The sequence below is a fragment of the Meles meles genome, chromosome 5, assembly GCF_922984935.1.
Source record: "Meles meles chromosome 5, mMelMel3.1 paternal haplotype, whole genome shotgun sequence".
NCBI classification, from domain to species: Eukaryota; Metazoa; Chordata; class Mammalia; order Carnivora; family Mustelidae; genus Meles; species Meles meles.
In genome coordinates this window covers 52,065,733-52,070,056 of record NC_060070.1, presented here as the reverse complement: position 1 = coordinate 52,070,056, position 4,324 = coordinate 52,065,733, and the positions used below count along the sequence as shown (strand labels likewise).

The following is a 4,324-nucleotide window of genomic DNA, read 5'->3' as shown; positions in this document are numbered from 1 at the left end:
TCCCTTCAAGTTAGGCCAATGAGTCAGAAAGAGTTAGGAACACTAAGCAGGATAAATAAAAAGAAAATCTTATTTAGGATTAGATACATCATGGTAAAAATGTTTAAAAAAAATTTAAAAGATAAAATCTTATAAGCCACCAGATAAAAACAAACCAGATCAAAAACAGAACTGCTGATAAAGAAGAAATGGAAGCCAGTAGACAACAGAACGTCACCCTCAACATGCTGAAAGATCAATGCCAACCTAAAGGGCTACGCTCTGTGAAACTATCCTTTTAAAAAATAAGGCAATCAAATTATGAAAAAAATTAAAGAAACACCAAAGGAGATTTTTTCAGTAGAAAGAAAATAATCTGACTTCAAAAAGTAGAATTACAGGGAAAAAGAAAATACTAGATAGTATAAATATGTAGATAAGTATAAAAGATCATTTACTTTCTAAAGAGTAATGATAAACCTCACAGAGTGAAAACATATGCAGAATGAAAACACATGGCAACAATAACATAAAGATTAGAGGGGAATAAATGCAGCTTAAAGGTTGAAGGTTCAATCATTACCATAAAATGAAAAAATACTAATTTATATTCCAGGCTAATAAATTAAGGATGAATGTTATAAGCTCCAGGATAACTTGAGAAAATAACCAAAGAACATACAAACTAAAAAAAATAAAAATAAAAGTAAAATTGGAACAAATAGAATAACAAAAAATACTTGAAAACCACTGGTTGCAGCCACAGTGGAGTAACTGGTATCAGACTCATCCTTCCACCAAAAACTACCATTATATCTATACAATAATATATAACTATTTCAGGCAAAGGATGGTAACCAATATGGGGTTAAGAATTATGAAAGTTAGAAAGCACAATATTAGCTCATATTCACCCAGGATTTCTCCCCCAAAATATTTCTGAATATGGACAAGGAAAATAGAGGCCAAGCAGAGTGGTATCCCTGAGTAGAAGAAAAAGAAATCTAATTTGGGGATGCTGAAGTAGGTGGAGTTTGGGGAACAGAGTAATGTGGAGGAAGGATCCATAGAGAAGAAGCCCCAAAATTTTCCATAAAAATATTCCTAGGGCCTTATTCTCTTCTAAGCTATAGATTTACAAGGCCAACAATTGAAGTGGCACTTCACAAAACAGTTTATCCAAACAGCCAATATGCATATTACATATTCTCAATGTCATTTGTCATCTGAGAAATGTAAATTAAAATCAGAGCAAAATATACACATCCATACCAGGCTGTCTATAAATAAAAAGACTGATATGATGAAGTATCAGCGAGGAATTAGAACACCTGTTACTCTTAGGCACTGCTGGTAGATGCATAAATTGGCTCAACCATTTAGAAACCTTAACTGACATATATAATCTCCATAAGAAATGTCAAAGGATGTTCATATAAGCATTTTCTGTAATAAACCAAAATGGCAACAACCCAAAACATCCATCAATAATGGTATGGATACATAAGTTGTATTTTAATCATGCTAAGGAATAACATTCATCAGTGTGTGGTAATAGATTAGTTTTGTCTGCTTGGAACTTTATTCAAATGGGAGCATGGAACATGTGTTCTCTATGCCCAGCATCAATAACATGGAGATGCATCCATGTTATTGCATATAGAAATACTACATTTTTTTCTCATTCCTGACAAATGCATATTTTTATTTCTATTAAATACTCTATTTTTATTTACTTCCATTTGTTCTACATTTCTATATGTGTGTGCATATCTATGTATAAAGTATATAAATGTTGTATATGTACTTACATATAAAAACATACAACTATAGGGGCGCCTGGGTGGCTCAGTGGTTTAAGCTGCTGCCTTCGGCTCAGGTCATGATCTCAGGGTCCTGGGATCGAGTCCCACATCGGGCTCTCTGCTCAGCGGTGAGCCTGCTTCCCTCTCACTCTCTCTGTCTGCCTCTCTGCCTACTTATGATCTCTCTCTGTCAAATAAATAAATAAAATCTTAAAAAAAACAAAAAAACAAAAAAAAAACATACAACTATACATTTTGTGCTGTGTTGTTGTATGTATATAATAGGCATATAACAGTAAAATGTGCACATGGCTGCACAACTAGGGATGCTCACGGCTCTCAACATGTGGCCCAGTTTCTTTCAAAATGTTTGGTGTTCACAGAATTCTCTGCAAGCTCAGCTTGAAGGATGATCATGCCCCCAAGTGCACACAGGTCAGTTAAAGCATACACTAATTTGGACACTGAGCGTGATGCTCTGACACTGAAACAGCCATCAAGAGCAAAGATGTGGATGAGCTCATTATTGTCAATATCTGACCAACCACAGAAATGAACTGAGACAGGATATTGCCTTCACCTACCAAAGAAGAACCAACAAGGAACTTGTATCAGTACTGAAGTCAGCCTTGTCTGGCCACCTGGAGACTGTGAGTTGGGGCTTATTGAAAACATCTGCTCAGTACAATGCTTCTCAATGCAAAGCCTCCATGAGGCTGGGAACTGATGAGGACTCCCTCACTGAAACCATATGCTCAAAGACCAACCAAGAGCTTCATGAAATTAACAGAGTCTACAAGGAAATATACAAGACTAATCTGGAGAAGGATATCATTTCTGACATATCTGATGACTTCTGCTAGCTGATAGTTGTCCTCGCAAAGCATAAAAGAGCAGAAGATGGCTCTGTCATTGATTATGAACGGATTGACCAAGATGGCTGGGATCTCCATGATGCTGGGGTGAAGAGGAAAAGAACTGATATACCCAAGTGGATCAGCATTGTGACCTAGCAGACTGTCACCTCCAGAAAGTATTTGACAGGTGTTTAAGTGTTTAACAGCTACAGCCTTTATGACATGCTGGAAAGCCTCAAGAAGGAGGTCAAAGGAGACCTGGAAGATGCTTTCCTGAACCAGTCCAGTGCATTCAGAACAAGCCCCTGTATTTTGCTGACAATTCCATGAAAGGCAAGGAGACTTGCAATAAAATCTTAATTAGAATCATGGTCTCTTGCAGTGAAGTGGACATGTGAAAAATTAGGTGTCAATTCAAGAGCGAGTATGACAAGTCCCTGAACTACCATATCCAGCAAGACACCAAGGGTGACTACTGGAAAGTGCTGCTTATACCTGTCTGGTGGGGATGACTGAGGCCCACAATGGCATGAGCATCCAGGAGGGGTGCTCCTTTGTTTCCAGCTAACAGTTCTAGAAAATAGCCTGTGACTAACAGTCCCCTTGTGCCCATCCCTGTAAGGATGATGTTCTTACTGGCTCCCTCCCCATCTTTATTTCAGCTGCATAAGCATTGCCTGCTTCTCACATCTAGTCTTTCCTTTGAGCCAAAGAAAGTTATATCCCAAGGAGTTGGAAATGCATTCTATGATGTGAAACACTTTGCCTCTTGTGTACTGTGTCATAAATAAATGAATAAACTGAATTTTTACTTTATAAGAAAATAAAATATGCATGCATGTGATGAGGGAGCAGGAGGCTGGCTAAGGACAAAGCAAAAGCTGGCACTTTGCACCGCCTCTCCACCCGCTCCCCTCAGTAATATGTGTGACATTCCTCAGGCACCTCTAACTGCCCTAAAAGAAAAACAAATAGTTAACTTGCAGAGATCACAATCCTACAAGACAGGAGTCTCCCTTGGTTTACCAATGTCCTAGAGATTTACAACAAAGAAGCTATGTTAACAATAGCACAATTTCCAGAGGCAAATAACTCAGTTCCTAAAGCTCTAAATAAAGTTAAATTTCTTCTAAACCCAAATCTCACTAACAAGGACACTTGATAGGAGAAATGTGAAACTTTATCTCTAGATCTCCAAGATAGTGTTGAGAATCATTCCCAAGCGTATGGCCCACTGATATACACCTAAGGGTCTCACAAGAAGATTTTTACTAGTAGTAAAAATTTTTTTACTACTACTCTCAACAATGGTTAGGCCCTCAAGGTCCTGGAGACCTTGCTTCCAAAATTCCTTAGAGACTAACATCACCCCCTTTGTTCTCACCTACCCAACTCCTGTGTATATAATCAGCCACTCCTCAGGATAACTGGGCAGCAGCTCTTTCTGCCCATGGGTCCTGTCCCCATGCTTTAATAAACCACCATTTTGAACCAAAGATGTCTCGAGAATTTTTTCTTGGTCATGGGCTCCAGACCTCAGCCCACCGAACCTCACCTAGGTTCTAGAACTTCATCACATGTATGTATATATATAATATATAATAAAATGTATACAAATATAAGATGTATGTAATAAACGGTTATTTTAAAATGTTCTTGTGTTAATATCCTGAGGTTCACATT

At 37.8% G+C, this 4,324-nt stretch overlaps 1 pseudogene; it reads left to right on the top strand.

Annotated features, from left to right (window-relative positions):
• The first annotated feature begins 2,120 nt into the window (after positions 1 to 2,120).
• LOC123942490 lies at positions 2,121 to 3,266 on the top strand (annotated as a pseudogene).
• The last annotated feature ends 1,058 nt before the right edge of the window (positions 3,267 to 4,324 follow it).